The sequence below is a fragment of the Stegodyphus dumicola genome, chromosome 7 (genome assembly GCF_044657685.1).
Source record: "Stegodyphus dumicola isolate Sdum_Otavi_A_Nest chromosome 7, ASM4465768v1".
Lineage (NCBI taxonomy): Eukaryota > Metazoa > Arthropoda > Arachnida > Araneae > Eresidae > Stegodyphus > Stegodyphus dumicola.
In genome coordinates, this window is record NC_140774.1 from 3,308,252 (window position 1) to 3,329,051 (window position 20,800).

Genomic DNA, 20,800 nt, shown 5'->3' on the forward strand with positions numbered 1-20,800 from the left:
TTGATGTTTGGGTGGCGACTGTACGAGATGATTTTACAGCACTGGCGTATGATGTATTTGGTCGAAGCTGTGTGCTCTGGACTAGTCTTCTGGCTTCGGCATATGAGATGTTCCTCGTAAACTTTGCAGTCTGCACTTCTTTTTCCAATTTCCATTTTGGGCAGAGGCGAGAAAATGCTGGGTGCTCACCCTTGCAATTTATACAAAGAGGCGCAGCGGTACAATTTTCAGAATCGTGGCCAATCTGTGAGCATCGGGCGCATGTCAGGCTGCCACGACAAGACGTCTTAGAATGGCCGAAACGCTGGCATTGGAAACATCGCATAGGGTTGGGAATATAAGGTCTTACAGGAATATTTAGATATCCGGCCTTAATATTCTTAGGCAGATCAGGCGTGTTGAAGGTAAGGATCACGTGTTTCGTGTCTATCAACTTACCTTCTTTACGCATCTTGATCTGCCTTACACCGCAGACATTTTGTTCGGATAACTCAGAAGCGATCTCTTCTTCAGAAACATACAGAAGGTCGAATTCTGAGATTACACCACGACAATAGTTCAGTGACTTATGGGGTGTTACAGTGACATTCGCTTGCCCAAGTTTAGTAATCTGAAGTAAAGAAGCAGACTGGGTGGCTGAGTGTGTATCAATAAGCAAGTCTCCGGAGCGGAGACGCTTTATGTTTCTCGGCTCACCAATAGAAGACTGGATGTATTTATTTATTACGAAAGGAGACATCTTATGCATTTCGCCAGAAGGACTAGAGATGACTAGGAAACGGGGACTATTGTGATGATTTTTTTTATTTGCATCTGTCCGTAATTGGTAGATTGTGGTGCAAGCCTTCACTCGCATAGCTGGGAAGACTGTGTCGCTATTTAGTGCAATCAAAGGAATATTTCTGTTTTTAAGACAGTTTCTTCATATATGAAAACTGTTCAGAAAGGAACAGATGTAAACGTACAGTATAATAAAGGACAATTCCTTTTCATATTGCAGTAACTGCCAATCAAGAAACATTAGTCAAAATCCTATTGATTGGAAATAACTGTATTGACGTCTGTGATCACACGGCATTTGTTGCATTGTCTTATCCTTCCAAAATGGAAATTTAAAACTCGAAATTTGTTGGTAGACTGTGGTGAGCCTTCACTCGCATAGCTTGGGAAGTCTGTGTCGCTATTTATAGCAATGACAAGAATGTTTCTGTTTTTAAGACAGTGTCTTCATATATAAGAACTGTTCAGAAATCATCTATGTAAATGTACAGAACACTAAAAATAAACCCTTCTTCATATTGCAGTAACTGCCGATCAAGAAACATTAGTAAAAATCCTATTGATTGGAAATAACTGTATTGACATCTGTGATCACACGACATTTGTGGCATTGTTGCCAAAATGGAAATTTAAAACTCGCAAATTGGCTAATAGACTGTGGTGCAAACCTTCACTCGCATAGCCTGGGAAGACTAGGTCGCTATTTAAAGCAATGACAAGAATATTTCTGTTTTTATAACATTTTCTCAGAAATTAAGGAATTGCCTCGGACAGAATCAATTACGTTTGAACGTAATTCGAAGAAACATTTAAAATGTTAAAGACATGGGCAGTCTATTACAGACATAGATTAACAAGCGTTCAAGCAGTGGAAAAGCCACCTGTTGAAGTTGAACAACCTTCCCATACTTTGGAATCCTCCTTCTCTCATGTATGAGAACTGTTAAGAAACGAACACATGTAAATGTACAGAAGACTAAAGGATAAACCCTTCTTCATATTGCAGTAACTGCCAATCAAGAAACATTAGTAAAAATCCTATTGATTGGAAAAAACTGCATCGACATCTGTGATCACACGACATTTGTGGCATTGTTGCCAAAATGGAAATTTAAAACTCGCAAATTGGCTAATAAGACTGTGGTGCAAACCTTCACTCGCATAGCCTGGGAAGACTAGGTCGCTATTTATAGCAATCAAAGGAATATTTCTGTTTTTAAGACAGTTTCTTCATATATGAAAACTGTTCAGAAAGGAACAGATGTAAACGTACAGAATAATAAAGGATAATCCCTTCTTCATATTGCAGTAGCTGCCAATCAAGAAACATTAGTAAAAATCCTATTGATTGGAAAAAACTGTATTGACGTCTGTGATCACACGGCATTTGTTCCATTCTTTTATCCTTGCCAAAATGGAAATTTAAAACTCGCAAATTTGCTAATAGACTGTGGTGCAAACCTTCACTCGCATAGCTGGGAAGACTGTGTCGCTATTTCAATCCAAGCAATAAGAAGAATATTTCCGTTTTTATAACATTTTCTCAGAAATCAAGGAATTGCCTTGGACACAAACAATTACGTTTGAACGTAATTCGAAGAAACATTTAAAATGTTAAAGTCACAGGCAGTTTATTAGACATAGAAGTCGGTAATAGATTTTTAGATTAACAAGCGTTCAAGCAGTGGAAAACCCCGCTGTTGAAGTTAAACATGCTTCCAATACTTGGGAATCATCCTTCTCTCATGTATCAGAACTGTTAAGAAAGGTACACATGTAAATATACAGAACACAAAAGGATAATCCCTTCTTCATATTGCAGTAGCTGCCAATCAAGAAACATTAGTAAAAATCCTATTGGTTGGAAAAAACTGCATTGACGTCTGTGAACACACGGCATTTTTGGCATTGTTTTATGCTAGCCAAAATGGAAATTGAAAACACGCAAATTTGCTAATAGACTGTGGTGCAAATCTTCACTCGCATAGCTGTAAAGACTGTGTCGCTATTTATAGCAATGACAAGAATATTTCTGTTTTTAAGACAGTTTCTTCATATATGAGAACTGTTCAGAAAGGAACAGATGTAAACATACAGAATAATAAAGGATAATTCCTTTTCATATTGCAGTAACTGCCAATCAAGAAACATTAGTAAAAATCCTACTAATTGGAAAAAACTGCATTGACATCTGTGATCACACGACATTTGTGGCATTGTTGCCGAAATGGAAATTTAAAACTCCAAAATCGGCTTATAGACTGTGGTGCAAACCTTCACTCGCATAGCCTGGGAAGACTAGGTCGCTATTTATAGCAATGACAAGAATATTTCTGTTTTTATAACATTTTCTCAGAAATTAAGGAATTGCCTTCAACTGAATCAATTACGTTTGAACGTAACTCGAAGAAACATTTAAAATGTTAAAGACATGGGCAGTCTATTGCAGACATAGATTAACAAGCGTTCAAGCAGTGGAAAAGCCACCTGTTGAAGTTGAACAACCTTCCCATACTTGGGAATCATCCTTCTCTCATGTATGAGAACTGTTAAGAAAGAAACACATGTAAATATACAGAACACAAAAGGATAATCCCTTCTTCATATTGCAGTACCTGCCAATGAAGAAACATTAGTAAAAATCCTATTGATTGGACAAAACTGCATTAACGTCTGTGATCACACGGCATTTGTGGCATTGTTTTATGCTAGCCAAAATGGAAATTTAAAACTCGAAATTTGTTGGTAGACTGTGGTGAGCCTTCACTCGCAGAGCTGGGAAGTCTGTGTCGCTATTTATAGCAATGACAAGAATATTTCTGTTTTTAAGACAGTTTCTTCATATATGAGAACTGTTCAGAAAGGAACAGATGTAAACATACAGACTACTAAAGGATAATCCCTTCTTCATATTGCAGTAGCTGCCAATCAAGAAACATTATTAAAAATCCTATTGATTGGAAAAAACTGTATTGACGTCTGTGATCACACGGCATTTGTTCCATTGTTTTATCCTTGCCAAAATGGAAATTTAAACCTCGAAATTTGTTGGTAGACTGTGCTGCAAGCCTTCACTCGCACAGCTGGGAAGACTGTGTCGCTATTTATAGCAATGACAAGAATATTTCTGTTTTTAAGACAGTTTCTTCATATATGAGAACTGTTCAGAAATGAACAGATGTAAACATACAGACTACTAAAGGATAATCCCTTCTTCATATTGCAGTAACTGCCGATCAAGAAACATTAGTAAAAATCCTACTGATTGGAAAAAACTGCATTCACGTCTGTGATCACACGGTATTTGTGGCATTGTTGCCAAAAATGGAAATTTAGAACTCGCAAATTTGTTATTAGATTGTGGTGCAAGCCTTCACTCGCATAGCTGGGAAGACTGTGTCGCTATTTACAGCAATGACAAGAATATTTCTGATTTTAAGACAGTTTCTTCATATATGAGAACTGTTCAGAAAGGAACAGATGTAAACATACACACTACTAAAGGATAATCCCTTCTTCATATTGCAGTAGCTGCCAATCAAGAAACATTAGTAAAAATCCTACTAATTGGAAAAAACTGCATTGACATCTGTGATCACACATTTGTGGCATTGTTGCCAAAATGGAAATTTAAAACTCCCAAATCGGCTAATAGACTGTGGTGCAAAACTTCACTCGCATAGTCTGGGAAGACTAGGTCGCTATTTATAGCAATGACAAGAATATTTCTGTTTTTATAACGTTTTCTCAGAAATTAAGGAATTGCCTTGGACAGAATCAATTACGTTTGAACGTAACTCGAAGAAACATTTAAAATGTTAAAGACATGGGCAGTCTATTACAGACATAGGAGTCGGTAATAGATTTTTAAATTAACAAGCGTTCAAGCAGTGGAAAACCCGGCTCTTGAAGTTAAACATGCTTCCAATACTTGGGAATCATCCTTCTCTCATGTATGAGTACTGTTACGAAAGGAACACATGTAAATGTACAGAACACTAAGGGATAATCCCTTCTTCATATTGCAGTAGCTGCCAATCAAGAAACATTAGTAAAAATCCTACTAATTGGAAAAAACTGCATTGACGTCTGTGAACACACGGCACTTTTGGCATTGTTTTATGCTAGCCAAAATGGAAATTTAAAACATGCAAATTTGTTAATAGACTGTGGTGCAAATCTTCACTCGCATAGCTGGGAAGACTGTGTCGCTATTTATAGCAATGACAAGAATATTTCTGTTTTTAAGACAGTTTCTTCATATATGAGAACTATTCAGAAAGGAACAGATGTAAACATACAGACTACTAAAGGATAATCCCTTCTTCATATTGCAGTAGCTGTTAATCAAGAAACATTAGTAAAAATCCTATTGATTGTAAAAAACTGTATTGACGTCTGTGATCACACAGCATTTATTGCATTGTTTTATCCTTGCCAAAATGGAAATTTAAAACCCGAAATTATTGGTAGACTGTGGTGAAAGCCTTCACTCGCATAGCTGGGAAGACTGTGTCGCTATTTATAGCAATGACAAGAATATTTCTGTTTTTAAGACAGTTTCTTCATATATGAGAACTATTCAGAAAGGAACAGATGTAAACATACAGACTACTAAAGGATAATCCCTTCTTCATATTGCAGTAGCTGCCAATCAAGAAACATTAGTAAAAATCCTATTGATTGGAAAAAACTGTATTGACGTCTGTGATCACACGGCATTTGTTCCATTCTTTTATCCTTGCCAAAATGGAAATTTAAAACTCGCGAATTTGCTAATAGACTGTGGTGCAAACCTTCACTCGCATAGCTGGGAAGACTGTGTCGCTATTTATAGCAATGACAAGAATATTTCTGTTTTTAAGACAGTTTCTTCAAATATAAGAACTGTTCAGAAATACATCTATGTAAATGTACAGAACACTAAAGGATAATCCCTTCTTCATATTGCAGTAGCTGCCAATCAAGATACACTAGTAAAAATCCTATTGATTGGAAAAAACTGCATTGACATCTGTGATCACACGACATTTGTGGCATTGTTGCCAAAATGGAAATTTAAATCTCGCAAATTGGCTAATAGACTGTGGTGCAAACCTTCACTCGCATAGCCTGGGAAGACTAGGTCGCTATTTATAGCAATCAAAGGAATATTTCTGTTTTTAAGACAGTTTCTTCATATATGAAAACTGTTCAGAAAGGAACAGATGTAAGCGTACAGAATAATAAAGGATAATTCCTTTTCATATTGCAGTAACTGCCAATCAAGAAACAATAGTCAAAATCCTATTGATTGGAAATAACTGTATTGACGTCTGTGATCACACGGCATTTGTTGCATTGTTTTATCCTTCCCAAAATGGAAATTTAAAACTCGAAATTTGTTGGTAGACTGTGGTGAGCCTTCACTCGCATAGCTTGGGAAGTCTGTGTCGCTATTTATAGCAATGACAAGAATGTTTCTGTTTTTAAGACAGTGTCTTCATATATAAGAACTGTTCAGAAATCATCTATGTAAATGTACAGAACACTAAAAATAAACCCTTCTTCATATTGCAGTAACTGCCGATCAACAAACATTAGTAAAAATCCTATTGATTGGAAAAAACTGCATTGACATCTGTGATCACACGACATTTGTGGCATTGTTGCCAAAAATGGAAATTTAGAACTCGCAAATTTGTTATTAGATTGTGGTGCAAGCCTTCACTCGCATAGCTGGGAAGACTGTGTCGCTATTTCAATCCAAGCAATAACAAGAATATTTCCGTTTTTAAAACAGTTTCTCAGAAATCAAGGAATTGCCTTCAACTGAATCAATTATGTTTGAACGTAATTCGAAGAAACATTTAAAATGTTAAAGACATGGGCAGTCTATTACAGACATAGATTAACAAGCGTTCAAGCAGTGGAAAAGCCACATGTTGAAGTTGAACAACCTTCCCATACTTGGGAATCATCCTTCTCTCATGTATGAGTATTGTTACGAAAGGAACACATGTAAATATACAGAACACAAAAGGATAATCCCTTCTTCATATTGCAGTAGCTGCCAATCAAGAAACATTAGTAAAAATCCTACTAATTGGAAAAAACTGCATTGACATCTGTGATCACACGACATTTGTGGCATTGTTGCCAAAATGGAAATTTAAAACTCCCAAATCGGCTAATAGACTGTGGTGCAAACCTTCACTCGCACAGCTGGGAAGACTGTGTCGCTATTTAGAGCAATGACAAGAATATTTCTGTTTTTAAGACAGTGTCTTCATATATAAGAACTGTTCAGAAATCATCTATGTAAATGTACAGAACACTAAAAGATAAACCCTTCTTCATATTGCAGTAACTGCCGATCAAGAAACATTAGTAAAAATCCTATTGATTGGAAAAAACTGCATTCACGTCTATGATCACACGGTATTTGTGGCATTGTTGCGACTGGACAGTTCAACAGCACATTTTGCTGTGATATCTGCCAGCTCATTTCCATTTATTCCCACATGCCCGGGAACCCAGCAGTACAGGATATCATACCCACGATTCATTAAGTTTATATGTATTTTGAGAATATCCACTATTACTGGATTTTGAGTATTAGGAAAAGCTTCTATTGATTTAAGAGCACTATACGAATCTGTATAAATTATAAACTTTTTGTAGCAGAGCCTTGAGATGTATAAAAGACTATAATATATCGCAGTTAATTCGGATGTTAAGACAGAGAAAGCATTGTGCAAGCATCTACCCTCCATGTGGTCTTTAATTACATATGCCATCCCCACATGATCTTTTGACTTGGACCCATCTGTATAAACTGGAAGATAACTGCTATATTTGTTCCTGTGCTCAGCGAAGAGTTGTCTGTAAATAATCTCGTTAGTGCTTGCCTTCACATGATACTTAAAAACATCAAGAAGCTGAATCCGTGCATTTTCCCAAGGTGGGATTTCAAAATTCTGTACTGTTTGGGGGTGCATATCAGAGAGGGAAAGTTCCTCAATGACAGGGCGAACTCTTAACAGAAATGTAGGAAGACAAGATGGACGTGTTTCAAATAACGCGTTACTCACATCATCAAGTAAGCACAGCTTATTGGGATGTTCAGGTTGGGACAGTATAATAAAATATTGCAAAAGGGACAATTGTTCACGCCTCAGATAAAGTGATGGTTCATTACAGTCAACATACAGGCTCTGGACAGGAGAAAGAGTGAGTGAGTGAGTGATTATGGCGCAAAAACCAGAGATGGTTATGACGCGCCAAACACAAGATGGGATGATTACAATTGATGACATTAAAATTCAATCAATAAAAACAAGTAGATAAATGTACCAAATCCAGAGGATGAAGTCATATAAACACAAGTTAAAAAGCACATATTAAAATTCAAGACACAGTCTTCAAAACAAATTACATTTGGTAATAAAAGCCAATCTCTTTTAAATAATAAAATAAATTACAATTCACCTCTCTTCCGATTAAACGGTCGAGAGGTAAGTCACAGCTATTAAAATATTTCTGGCGAAGACTATTAAAACATCGACACTCAATTAAAATATGACGAACAGATAAACAAACATTACAATTAAAACAAACAGGCTCATTTTTAGCTTTGAGAAGATAGTTATGTGTGACTCGAGTGTGACCAATTCTGAGGCGAGTCAAAAGAACGTCCTCCTTACGATTTCCAACAATATCCCAATGCTCAATTCTAGTCTTGACGTTTCTCAACTTGTTGTGATGCTGAACATCCCAAAATTGCTGCCATTTTTTTCGGACCTTTCCCTTGATGACATTGCAGATATCTCTAAAAGGGATAAGGCGACTGGACAGTTCAACAGCAGATCTGGCTGCGATATCTGCAAGCTCATTTCCTTTTATTCCAACATGTCCAGGAACCCAGCAGTACAGGACTTCATAACCTCGAATCGTTAAATTTATATGAATTTTGAGAACATCCACTACCACAGGATTCTGCATGTTGGGAAAAGCTTCCAAGGATTTAAGAGCACTATACGAGTCTGTGTAAACTATGAACTTTTTGTGGCAGAGCTTTGATATATACAAAAGACCATAATATATAGCAGTCAGTTCAGATGTTAGGACTGAGAAAGCATGGTGCAGGCATCTGCCCTCTATGTAATTTTCAAATACAAAAGCCATCCCAACATGATCATTTGTCTTTGATCCATCTGTGTATATCGGATAATAACTGCTATATTTGTGCCTGTGCTCAGCAAAGAGTTGTCTATAAACGATCTCGTTAGTGCTTGCCTTCACGTGATGTTTGAAAACATCAAGAAGCTGAATCCGTGAATTTTCCCAAGGTGGGATTTCAAAGTTCTGTACTGCTTGGGGCGCATATCAGAGAGGGAAAGTTCCTCAATGATAGGGCGAAGTCTTAAAGGAAAGGTAGGAACGCAGGATGGACGTGTTTCAAATAAAGTGTTACACTCATTATCAAGTAAGCACAGCTTATTGGGATGTTCAGGTTGGGATAAGATATTAAAATATTGTAAAAGGGACAATTGCTCACGCCTCAGATAAAGTGATGGTTCGTTACAGTCAACATATAGGCTCTGCACAGGAGAAGTCCTGAATGCTCCTGAACAAATCCGCAGACCTTGATGGTGAACAGGATCCAGTTTTAACAAAACAGATGACCGAGCGGATCCATACACAACTGAGCCATAGTCCAGTCTAGAGCGGACGAGCGCTCTGTAAATGCGAAGCATGGAGCAACGCTCTGCACCCCAGGAGGTGTTCGCCAACACTTTTAAAATATTTAGTGTTTTTAGACACTTCTTTCTCAGGTTTAAAACATGAGAAAGGAAAGTCAATTTTCGGTCGAAAGTCACTCCTAAAAATTTTACTTCAGGCGCAACTGGAATAATTGTACCATTCAAATATAACTCAGGTTCAGGATGGAGACCTCGCTTCCTACAAAAGTGCACGCACACAGTTTTCTGTTTTGAAAATGTAAATCCCTGTTTGTCTGACCATTCTTGGATCTTATTCAGAGCCATCTGCAGTTGCCTCTCTACATATCTCATGTCTGCTCCTCGACAGCTAATCTGCAGATCATCAACATATAGAGATCCCAAGATGGTGGGAGGAAGTTCTTTTAGTACAGAATTTATTTTTAAACTAAACAGGGTTACACTGAGCACACAGCCTTGAGGCACACCCTCTTCCTGTTTAAAAACATCCGAAAAAACAGAGCCAATTCTTACTTGAAAAGTTCTAGTGTTCAAGAAATTTTGAATGAAAATTGGTAGGTTGCCGCGCAAGCCACTCTCGTGAAGATCCCGGAGTATACCGTATCTCCATGCCTTATCATAAGCTTTCTCAATGTCGAAGAATATGGAGACAAGGTGACTTCTTCTGACAAAGGCTTTTCGAATAGATGTCTCTAATAGAAGCATATTGTCTACGGTCGTTCTCCCCTTTCGAAAACCGCTCTGATAAGGCGATATAATATTATTCTTTTCCAAGAAGTAGACTAGGCGGCTGTTTACCATCTTTTCAAACAGTTTGCAAACACAACTGGTAAGGGCAATTGGCCGATAGTTCGAGGGATTCCTCGGGTCTTTCCCTGGCTTCGCAATAGGAATGACAATAGCTCTCCTCCATGCACTGGGAAATGTACGCTCCTTCCACACTCTATTGTAAAGTGTGAGAAGGGCACTCAGTGACTTATAGGACAGATGCTTTAGCATTTCATAATACACGCCATCCAGACCCGGACAAGACCTATGTGTCTGCAACAAAGCTCTCTTTAGTTCAACCATAGTAAAGTCTCTATTGTACGGCTCAAAGTTGGAAGAGTTGAAAGCGATGGGATTTTTTTCAGAGCGTTGCTTGATAGAAAGAAATGCAGGTGAGTAATTTCGGCTGGAAGAAACGGCAGCAAATGTCTCACCAATTGTATTTGCAATTTCTTCTATGGAGCTAATCACTCGGCCATCTTTTTCCAGAAAGGAAAGTGAGTGGTCTTTATACATTCCGCATGCTTTTCGAACTCTTTCCCAAACCCGCTTACTAGGCGTAGAGGATGTTATTGAGGACACATATCAAATCCAGGAATCCCTCTGGCTCTGCCTTCTTACTTTCCGTGCATTTGCTCTGGCTCTTTTAAAAGCTATGAGGTTTCGCAGAGTAGGATATCTACGAAAAATACCCCATGCTTTTTTCTGTTTTTTCAGTGCTTCATGACAGTCGCGATTCCACCACGGTTTCGAATATTTTAGTAGTTTTCCTGATGTTCTAGGAATGGAGAGCATAGCTGCCTGAATAATAGTATTAGTAACAGCTTCAACAGCGTCATCGATATGCACACCTTCTACCATTTGATGTGTGAGCTCTGCAATGGAAGAGAAGAGTTCCCAGTCTGCCCTGTCCAGGATAAAACGAGGGAGTCTCGTCATGGGATTTGCTTCTCTTCGTGCAAGAGACACAAAAATGGGATAATGATCGCTGTTGTACAGGTCATTTCCGACACTAAAAGTGCAAAATGGCAAGAGAGATGGTGAACAGATGGCAAGGTCGAGAGCGTGGAATGTCCTTGAAGGCTCATGGAAGTACGTATCCTGCCCATTATTTAGGAGACAAAGGCTATGATCTTCGATCATCTGCTCAATTTGTCTTCCTCGGCAATTTGTATCTTTACTACCCCAGAGTGGACTATGGCCGTTAAAAATCTCCTAATATGATGAAAGGCTCAGGCAGCTGCTCTAAAAGACCATTTAAATCTTGCTGATCAATATGCTCATTTGGAGGCAAATACAGAGAAACGACTGTAACAACAATATCAAAATTTGTTTGAGTAGCGACAACTTGGAGGGATGTCGTCAAAGAAAGCACATTTGAGGGATAATCCAGTGAGGTGAGGAGACCTACACCTCCACTGGCACGTTCACCTGCAATGTTATCTTTCCTGACGAAAGAAAACCTCCGAAATTTTGCCTGTTGTTCTGGTTTTAGATTTGTTTCCTGTATTGCGAAGCATACAGGATGATAAGCATTGATTATGGCTTTGATGTCGAGCAAATTTCGGTAGAAACCGCGACAGTTCCATGAGACGAGGGTGGCCATTATGATTGATGTTTGTTGTTCCTGTGTTCCTTTTTAGTTTTGCGCGGAAGCAGATGATCGGGAACTTCTAGACCGTCTTCCACTTCCATACTGTCTGAATCTGCAGATTCAGAAATAATTTTATTTGCAGAACTATTGCTGGGACTTCTATTTTTGGTTTCTATTATTGGAGGCACAGTTTTGGGTTTGCTCGGGATTGCTATTTCTTTATTTTGTATGGTATGTGTTGGATTTGCTTTGTTCTTGCTTGCAGGCTGCTGGTTTTTATTTGGTGGAGTCTGTGTACTTATGGAAGTTTGGGTGGCTATTGTGCGGGTTGATTTCACGGCATTGGCATATGATTTGTTCGATATAGGCTGTGTGCTTTGAACTTGTCTTCTGGCTTCGGAATACGAAATGTTCCTGGTAACTTTTATGGTCTGCACATCCTTTTCTAATTTCCATTTCGGACAGGAACGAGAAAATGCTGGATGGTTGCCCTGGCAATTTATACACAGTGCTGCAGCGGTGCAATTTTCGCTATCGTGGCCAACCGACGAGCATCGAGCGCACGTCAGGGTCCCACGACAGGACATCTTGGAATGGCCAAAACGCTGGCACCGGAAACATCGCATAGGGTTTGGAATGTATGGACGTACAGGACAATTGAGGTATCCAGCCTTAATATTCTTAGGCAGATCAGGCGATTTGAAGGTCAGGATCACGTGTTTGGTGTCAATCAACTGACCTTCCTTACGCATCTTGATCCGCCTAGCGCCACAGACATTTTGGTCAGCTAACTCGGAAACGAACTCTTCTTCTGAAACAGAGAGAAGGTCGATTTCCGAGATAACACCTCTACAAAAATTCAGAGTTTTATGCGCTGACACAGTTATAGCTACATTTCCAAGTTTGGTTTGTGACAAAAGGGAAGCAGATTGTGTTGGCGAAACAGTATCTATAAGCAGGTCTCCAGAACGGAGACGCTTAATATTCTTTGGCTGACCTATGCATGAGTTAATGTATTTGCTTACTAGAAAAGGAGACATCTTTTGCAGTTCACCAGAAGGACAAGAGACAACTAGGAAGCGCGGATTTTCAGTAGTTTCCTTTGCATTTACATCAGTACGGGTTTTCTTACTAATAGGTTTCTCAATTATTTCTATATCTTGTTTAATTTCGTTTGGGTCAGGTTTTTTTAGTATGAAAATTGAAGCCATGTTTAAAAGAGAAAAAATTCGGGTCCGACGGCCCCGCCCACCACCGAGCCCTACAAGGGAACACAGATTCCTGTGTTAGGGCTAGCCGGACCTATACGCAAACTGAAGCCCCACAGTCGGCTTTCCCGAAAGCAGGTACTCCCGAGAGCTTGACCCCAAGCCACTGACACAAGGACTAGTGACCAGCCGATTGACACCCGTGAGGACGACTAAGGTGCCTCCCGTTTAGCTGAAGCAGAGGCCAAAGTACTGTGTTGGGGACAGTACCTCGCCCCTCAACTACCAGGACCCTCCTTTCCAGCGACACGGGTCTCCACGCACGGCAAACACGTGGGCAGTTTTCTCGCCACTCGAAAACTAGAAACAAGGTCTGTTCCAGCCTCTCGTGACGAGCCCCAAACTCCGTAGAGAGAAACCACAAGGGAGAAGGGAAGGGAAAAAGTTCCAGCCAAGAGGAGAGGAGACGGAAAAGAGGATAGATCACTGGGGCTCCAGGATCGTGACACCCGTCTCACCAAGAAGATGATCCCCTGAAGGGCTAGGGTACCTCGGGATTGCCACACCCGTACTCACAAAAGTGAGCCCCTGAGGGCGTAGACTTTTCAGAACTAGGTTGAATGATTGGTTTATTAGTAGGTGGTTCAGAGCTAGGTTGAGTGACTGGTTTAGTAGTGGACGTTTCAGAACTAGGTTGAGAGACTGGAGTGACTTCGAAGTCTTTGATGAGAAAAATTTGAGAATTAGCCATATTGAAATAAGAAAAGATTCGGGTCCGACGGCCCCGCCCACCACGGAGCCCAACAAGGGAACACAGATTCCTGTGTTAGGGCTAGCCGGACCTATACGCAAACTGAAGCCCCACAGTCGGCTTTCCCGAGAGCTTGACCCCAAGCCACTGACACAAGGACTAGTGACCAGCCGATTGACACCCGTGAGGACGACTAAGGTGCCTCCCGTTTAGCTGAAGCAGAGGCCAAAGCAGTGTGTTGGGGACAGTACCTCGCCCCTCAACTACCAGGACCCTCCTTTCCAGCGACACGGGTCTCCACGCACGGCAAACACGTGGGCAGTTTTCTCGCCACTTGAAAACTAGAAACAAGGTCTGTTCCAGCCTCTCGTGACGAGCCCCAAACTCCGTAGAGAGAAACCACAAGGGAGAAGGGAAGGGAAAAAGATCCAGCCAAGAGGAGAGGAGACGGAAAAGAGGATAGATCACTGGGGCTCCAGGATCGTGACACCCGTCTCACCAAGAAGATGATCCCCTGAAGGGCTAGGGTACCTCGGGATTGCCACACCCGTACTCACAAAAGTGAGCCCCCTGAGGGACTTTAAAAGGGATGAGGCGGCCGGACATTTCAACAGCAGATTTCGCTGCGATATCAGCCAGCTCATTGCCCTTTATTCCTGTATGTCCGGGGACCCAGCAGTACAGAAGTTCAAATCCACGACATTTCAATTTAATATTCAACTTGAGAACATCCACTATCACAGGATTCTCAGTGCTAGAAAAGGATTCTAAAGCTTTCAATGCACTGTAGGAGTCCGTATATACAATGAATTTTCGATGGTGCAGCGTTGAGATGTACAAAAGCGCATAATATATGGCAGTCAGTTCGGAGGTTAAGACAGAGGAAGCGTCGTGTAAACGTCTGCCTTCCATGTGGTCACCAATTATACATGACATGCCAACATGGCAAGCTGACTTAGAGCCATCCGTATATATGGGAACATAACTCCTGTAACTCTGCCTGTGATCAGCAAAAATTTGTCTGTAGATGCTCTCATCAGTAGTTGTTTTTCCGTAATTGTGGAAAATGTCAAGAAGGTGGATTAGTGCATTTTCCCAAGGTGCAATTTCAAAATGCTGTACTGCCTGTGGGGAAATATCAAACAGGGAGAATTCTTCAATGAGGTGACGAACTCTAACAGGAAAAGAAGGCACACAGGATGGACGTGCCTCAAATAAAAGGTCACAGCTATTTTCACATATACACAAGTTATAAGGATGGTCAGGTTGAGATAAAATATTAAAATAGCGTAAAAGAGACAACTCCTCACGCCTCAAACGGAGTGATGGCTCGTGACAGTCAACATAAAGGCTCTGCACAGGAGATGTCCTGAAGGCTCCAGAACAAATCCGCAGAGCCTGATGATGAACAGGATCTAGTTTTAACAACACTGAAGACCGGGCAGATCCGTAAACAACTGAGCCGTAGTCCAGTTTAGAGCGAATTAGAGCTCTGTAAATGCGAAGCATGGAGCAACGCTCTGCACCCCAGGAGGTGTTCGCCAGGACTTTTAAGATATTTAGAACTTTGGTACACTTTTTTCTCAAGTTTAAGACATGAGGAAGGAAAGTCAATTTTCGGTCGAACATCACCCCTAAAAATTTTACTTCAGGTGCAACTGGAATTACAGACCCATTGAGGTATAATTCCGGCTCAGGATGGAGACCTCGCTTTTTACAAAAATGCACGCACACAGTCTTCTGTTTCGAAAACGTAAATCCTTGTCTTTTTGCCCATTCCTGGATCCTGTTCAAAGCGATCTGGAGCTGTCTCTCTACATGTCTCATATCCACACCTCTACAGCTAATTTGTAGATCATCAACATATAAAGAACCTGAAATGGTGGGAGGAAGTTGTTTTAATACAGAATTTATTTTTAGGCTGAAAAGAGTTACACTGAGCACACAGCCTTGAGGCACACCCTCTTCTTGTTCAAAAACATCAGACAAAACAGAGCCTATCCTTACTTGAAAAGTTCTAGCGTTCAGGAAATTCTGAATGAAATTTGGTAGGTTGCCGCGCAAGCCACTCTCGTGAAGATTGCGAATTATACCGTATCTCCATGCCTTATCATAGGCTTTCTCTATATCGAAGAAAATTGAGACAAGGTGATTTCTTCTTACAAAAGCTTTTCGAATGGATGTCTCTAAGAGGAGCATATTATCTACGGTTGTTCTCCCCTTTCGAAAACCACTTTGATAAGGCAATATAATATTATTCTTTTCCAAGAAGTACACTAGGCGGCTGTTTACCATCTTTTCAAACAGTTTGCAAACACAACTGGTAAGGGCAATTGGCCGATAGTTCGAGGGATTCCTCGGGTCTTTCCCTGGCTTCGCAATAGGAATGACAATAGCTCTCCTCCATGCACTGGGAAATGTACGCTCCTTCCACACTCTATTGTAAAGTGTGAGAAGGGCACTCAGTGACTTACAGGACAGATGCTTTAGCATTTCATAATACACGCCATCCAGACCCGGACAAGACCTATGTGTCTGCAACAAAGCTCTCTTTAGTTCAACCATAGTAAAGTCTCTATTGTACGGCTCAAAGTTGGAAGAGTTGAAAGCGATGGGATTTTTCTCAGAGCGTTGCTTGATAGAAAGAAATGCAGGTGAGTAATTTCGGCTGGAAGAAACGGCAGCAAATGTCTCACCAATTGTATTTGCAATTTCTTCTATGGAGCTAATCACTCGGCCATCTTTTTCCAGAAAGGAAAGTGAGTGGTCTTTGTACATTCCGCATGCTTTTCGAACTCTTTCCCAAACCCGCTTACTAGGCGTAGAGGATGTTATTGAGGACACATATGAAATCCAGGAATCCCTCTGGCTCTGCCTTCTTACTTTCCGTGCATTTGCTTTGGCTCTTTTAAAAGCTATGAGGTTTCGCAGAGTAGGATATCTACGAAAAATACCCCATGCTTTTTTCTGTTTTTTCAGTGCTTCATGACAGTCGCGATTCCACCACGGTTTCGAATATTTTAGTGTTTTTCCTGATGTTCTAGGAATCGAAAGCATAGCTGCCTGAATAATAGTATTAGTAACAGCTTCAACAGCGTCATTGATATGCACACCTTCTACCATTTCCTCTGTCAGCTCTGCAACGGAAGAGAAGAGTTCCCAGTCTGCAATGTCCAGGATAAAACGAGGGACTCTCGACACGGGGTTTGCTCCTCTTCGTGCAAGAGACACAAAAATAGGATAATGATCGCTGTTGTACAGGTCATTTCCGACACTAAAAGTGCAAAATGGCAACAGAGATGGTGAACAGATGGCAAGATCGAGAGCGTGGAATGTCCTTGAAGGCTCATGGAAGTACGTATCTTGCCCATTATTTAGGAGACAAAGGCTATGATCTTCGATCATCTGCTCTATTTGTCTTCCTCGGCAATTTGTATCTTTACTTCCCCAGAGTGGACTATGGCCGTTAAAATCTCCTATTATGATAAAAGGCTCAGGCAGCTGCTCTATTAGATTATTTAAATCTTGCTGATAAATGTGCTCATTTGGAGGCAAATACAAAGAAACAAATGAAACAATAATATCAAAATTTATTTGAGTAGCGACAACTTGGAGGGATGTCGTCAAAGGAAGTACATTTGAGGGATAATCCAGTGAGGAGAGGAGACCTACACCTCCACTGGCACGCTCACCTGCAATGTTATCCTTCCTGACGAAAGAAAACCTCCGAAGTTTTGCATGGTGTTCGGGTTTCAAATTTGTTTCCTGTATTGCTAAGCACACAGGATGATACACATTTATTATAGATTTGATGTCAAGGAAATTTCGGTGGAAACCGCGACAGTTCCATGACATGAGGGTGGCCATTATGAATGGTTTTTGTTTTTTCTGTGCTGTTCTTTTGTTTTTCGTGGAAGTAGATGCCTGGGAACTTCTAGACCCTCTTCTACTTCCATAAAGTCTGAATCCGCAGATTCAGAAATCATCACATCAAAAGAGCTATTGCTGTGACTTCTATTTTTATTGGATATTTTATGTGTAGAAGTTTTGGGCTTACTTTGAATAACTGTTTCTTTCTTTTGTACTATATGGGTTGCATTTTCTTTTTGCTTGTTGGATGTAGACGGATGGGTTTTATTTGCTAGGGTCTGTGTGCCTATTGATGTTTGGGTGGCGACTGTACGAGATGATTTTACAGCACTGGCGTATGATGTATTTGGTCGAAGCTGTGTGCTCTGGACTAGTCTTCTGGCTTCGGCATATGAGATGTTCCTCGTAAACTTTGCAGTCTGCACTTCTTTTTCCAATTTCCATTTTGGGCAGAGGCGAGAAAATGCTGGGTGCTCACCCTTGCAATTTATACAAAGAGGCGCAGCGGTACAATTTTCAGAATCGTGGCCAATCTGTGAGCATCGGGCGCATGTCAGGCTGCCACGACAAGACGTCTTAGAATGGCCGAAACGCTGGCATTGGAAACATCGCATAGGGTTGGGAATATAAGGTCTTACAGGAATATTTAGATATCCGGCCTTAATATTCTTAGGCAGATCAGGCGTGTTGAAGGTAAGGATCACGTGTTTCGTGTCTATCAACTTACCTTCTTTACGCATCTTGATCCGCCTTACACCGCAGACATTTTGTTCGGATAACTCAGAAGCCATCTCTTCTTCAGAAACATACAGAAGGTCGAATTCTGAGATTACACCACGACAATAGTTCAGTGACTTATGGGGTGTTACAGTGACATTCGCTTGCCCAAGTTTAGTAATCTGAAGTAAAGAAGCAGACTGGGTGGCTGAGTGTGTATCAATAAGCAAGTCTCCGGAGCGGAGACGCTTTATGTTTCTCGGCTCACCAATAGAAGACTGGATGTATTTATTTATATCGAAAGGAGACATCTTATGCATTTCGCCAGAAGGACTAGAGATGACTAGGAAACGGGGACTATTGTGATGATTTTTTTTATTTGCATCTGTCCGTAATTGGTAGATTGTGGTGCAAGCCTTCACTCGCATAGCTGGGAAGACTGTGTCGCTATTTAGTGCAATCAAAGGAATATTTCTGTTTTTAAGACAGTTTCTTCATATATGAAAACTGTTCAGAAAGGAACAGATGTAAACGTACAGTATAATAAAGGACAATTCCTTTTCATATTGCAGTAACTGCCAATCAAGAAACATTAGTAAAAATCCTATTGATTGGAAATAACTGTATTGACATCTGTGATCACACGACATTTGTGGCATTGTTGCCAAAATGGAAATTTAAAACTCGCAAATTGGCTAATAGACTGTGGTGCAAACCTTCACTCGCATAGCCTGGGAAGACTAGGTCGCTATTTAAAGCAATGACAAGAATATTTCTGTTTTTATAACATTTTCTCAGAAATTAAGGAATTGCCTCGGACAGAATCAATTACGTTTGAACGTAATTCGAAGAAACATTTAAAATGTTAAAGACATGGGCAGTCTATTACAGACATAGATTAACAAGCGTTCAAGCAGTGGAAAAGCCACCTGTTGAAGTTGAACAACCTTCCCATACTTTGGAATCCTCCTTCTCTCATGTATGAGAACTGTTAAGAAACGAACACATGTAAATGTACAGAAGACTAAAGGATAAACCCTTCTTCATATTGCAGTAACTGCCAATCAAGAAACATTAGTAAAAATCCTATTGATTGGAAAAAACTGCATCGACATCTGTGATCACACGACATTTGTGGCATTGTTGCCAAAATGGAAATTTAAAACTCGCAAATTGGCTAATAGACTGTGGTGCAAACCTTCACTCGCATAGCCTGGGAAGACTAGGTCGCTATTTATAGCAATCAAAGGAATATTTCTGTTTTTAAGACAGTTTCTTCATATATGAAAACTGTTCAGAAAGGAACAGATGTAAACGTACAGAATAATAAAGGATAATCCCTTCTTCATATTGCAGTAGCTGCCAATCAAGAAACATTAGTAAAAATCCTATTGATTGGAAAAAACTGTATTGACGTCTGTGATCACACGGCATTTGTTCCATTCTTTTATCCTTGCCAAAATGGAAATTTAAAACTCGCAAATTTGCTAATAGACTGTGGTGCAAACCTTCACTCGCATAGCTGGGAAGACTGTGTCGCTATTTCAATCCAAGCAATAAGAAGAATATTTCCGTTTTTATAACATTTTCTCAGAAATCAAGGAATTGCCTTGGACACAAACAATTACGTTTGAACGTAATTCGAAGAAACATTTAAAATGTTAAAGTCACAGGCAGTTTATTAGACATAGAAGTCGGTAATAGATTTTTAGATTAACAAGCGTTCAAGCAGTGGAAAACCCCGCTGTTGAAGTTAAACATGCTTCCAATACTTGGGAATCATCCTTCTCTCATGTATCAGAACTGTTAAGAAAGGTACACATGTAAATATACAGAACACAAAAGGATAATCCCTTCTTCATATTGCAGTAGCTGCCAATCAAGAAACATTAGTAAAAATCCTATTGGTTGGAAAAAACTGCATTGACGTCTGTGAACACACGGCATTTTTGGCATTGTTTTATGCTAGCCAAAATGGAAATTGAAAACACGCAAATTTGCTAATAGACTGTGGTGCAAATCTTCACTCGCATAGCTGTAAAGACTGTGTCGCTATTTATAGCAATGACAAGAATATTTCTGTTTTTAAGACAGTTTCTTCATATATGAGAACTGTTCAGAAAGGAACAGGTGTAAACATACAGACTACTAAAGGATAATCCCTTCTTCATATTGCAGTAGCTGCCAATCAAGAAACATTAGTAAAAATCCTATTGATTGGAAAAAACTGTATTGACGTCTGTGATCACACGGCATTTGTTCCATTATTTTATCCTTGCCAAAATGGAAATTTAAAACTCGCAAATTTGCTAATAGACTGTGGTGCAAACCTTCACTCCCATAGCTGGGAAGACTGTGTCGCTATTTAGTGCAATGACAAGAATATTTC